A 2802-nucleotide genomic window follows, 5' to 3' on the forward strand; every position below is an offset into this window, starting at 1 on the left:
TACTAATCAATTGGTGTTTTAAATACAAATTTAGTTACATATTCATAACTAAAATTAATTCATCATTAATATAAATTAGTATGTGACAATAATAAATTATTAATTATTTTTATGAATAATATAAATGAATTGTCGTTACGACACGTCACCAAGTTACAAATCAATGTTATTGAATTATGAAACTATAGACAATTCAAAAGTTTAAATTAACAATATAAATATAACAAATTTATTATAATTAACCTTATTGAATACAATCAAATTAATATAACTATTTCAACACTTAATATATGTTGATATTGATGCCAAATTACTGGGAAAAAAACAAAAAAAAAATCTATTGGTAAATTTATGTTAATGTTGTGTTTTGACAAAGAAAAGCACGTCAACTTCAAAAAAAGGGAAAACAACATCGGAATACAATCTTACAACATGTGTTGATAATGCATGAAAAATTAATTTTCTGACGTAGATGAAAATTGAGTATTTAACTTTTTCTGCTAAAATATGAGAGATTATTTCCCTATACTTTACCACGTGTGATTACACCCTAAAACTTGGTCTCAAGTAGGAATTTGGTCGCGTGTGTAAATGAGTTTGTTTGAAGTATATATAATCCATAATGAAAGTTTAAATAATTGAAAACCTAACAAAAAAAATATTAATGTCAATGGAAAAATCTTGAAATAGTTAAAATTTAACGTAATTATCAATCACGTATAAATACTTATTGTCAACGGAGTTTAAATTCAATTTTTTTTAATCATATCTTGTAATCACAAAATATCAAAACTTTTGTAAAACCCAAAATTTTAAATATATAAATAATATTACATGAGCTTTTGCATGTTTTTTTTATTAAATTCGTTTGAAGTGTTAAAATATTTATGTAATTAATTAAAGGAAATAATTGTAGAAATCTAAAATAGAAAATAATAATGAAAAGAAAGGCAAAAACGAAAAATAAAATAAAATTGGTTTTTTTATTTTACTGGACCAAAAATATAAATTACCACGTCAGAAGGGGTCTGATTGTAAATGTTAGAAAGTTCAGGTGGCCAAACGTCATCTTTTTCAAATATTAGGGGATTGTTTTGCCAATAGTACATGCTTGTTTGTAGAAAACAACCTTACAACCTAAAACTCGCGATTTGGCCGATTTCTTCAACTGTCTTAGGATTGTTTTCATTCAAATAGATAGTAAAAACGTTGAGTTTTGAGAGAGAAATATGAGTCTGAAGTTTGGAATAAAAAATCTCGGGTTTTCACTGATTTCAGTGAGATTCTTAACCAAATCTCTTAATTTTTATGTCAATGGTTTTAAGTACTCTATCAAACCCCAGTAACCTCATATCTCATATTCGGGTTTATATAGTTCGATTTTATGTTTTCTAAGTTGTGAAGTTTTATTTTTAAAAACTGACTTTTAATCAAATTTTGGAACTCATTTCTTGATGAAACTTCATGTTCTTTATGTCAAAGTGTTGGTAAAAATATTACTAAGGGTTTGGTGCAAAAAGAATGAAGAAAAAAGATCAAAAAATAAGCTATTTTCAAGCTCAAAAAGCTTGAAAATGTGCAACAATGGCTGTTTTTTTCGTGGGTTGCAATAGGGTTCGGGTCGGGCTGGGCAGGTCAAGGATCTGATCCGCGTACATTTACCTATTAAGAACAAAGAGGATCGATCGATGGTACTGATAATAATACTCAAACTCGTGACCTCAAGTTACCAACACCAATGCCTTAACCAACCAGGCTAACACGTTATTTGTATTTTATAACACGACATAATCTTCTTATTCTATAATAAAACATTTACAAGTTTTAATAAATATCATTATAACCCTTGGAATTCCAAAAATATAATTTTCTCCATACGATTTTCTAAAATTTTCATCAAATTTTATTTGGATTTTGTAAAATGCTAATCCTTACCTAATCTCGATTATTTATCTTGTTTAATTACCAAAATGACCCTATACAAGGAAATCGGTTTTTAGCAATAATTCACACATTTGCTTTCTAAAATTTACCGAAATAACCCTATATATTGGAGAATGGTATATAAACTTCATTTTTATAGTATTATCTTTATAATATTAACAAAATGTCCCTATGTTTGGAAATTCTAGGGATAGGTGATTGGAAAAGGAAGAGCCGTAAGATCCGAGAATGCCAGTGATAATATGACCTTTACCCGATGGGATAGTTTACGATATCTTGAATTTATTTAGAGGGGTTTTTGAAACATATATGCATATTATTTGGGTATTTTGATTGTTATATTGATTATGGGATATTGTATGATTTGTGCATGAAAATCATGAACGTACTGAGCTATTTAAAGTTGACTATTAGTATGCATCTCAGGATTATGAGGTTCAAAGGTGGATAAGAGCAAGGGTTTGTCTTAGTGACAGGGCCGGCCCTGAGATTTTGGATGCCCACGGCGGAAAGTCAAAAAAATGCCCCTTATATGTGTAAATAAAAACCAAAATAAACTATTTGAAGGGTTTTGGAACCTAGTCAATCAAACAAAAAATGTCCCTTAAATATAACAAAAATGATGCAATTGGGGGACATAAACAAAAACCCGTGTAACAAAAATGGTCCTTCATGGTTCGTGTTGTGAAATTGCCAAGAAAGTGAAACGATTAAGCAACATAGACAAACTGATAAAAGAGAAAAACATAAGCATCAATCTTAGGCCTTTCACAGCTTCTATACTAATACTAACAGCCCTAAAACAAATTGCCCTATACTAATACTAACCCTCTTCTAAACAGCCCTAAAATTAACAAA

Source organism: Cynara cardunculus, assembly GCF_001531365.2.
Source record: "Cynara cardunculus var. scolymus isolate 2C chromosome LG 13, CcrdV1, whole genome shotgun sequence".
Classification (NCBI taxonomy): domain Eukaryota; kingdom Viridiplantae; phylum Streptophyta; class Magnoliopsida; order Asterales; family Asteraceae; genus Cynara; species Cynara cardunculus.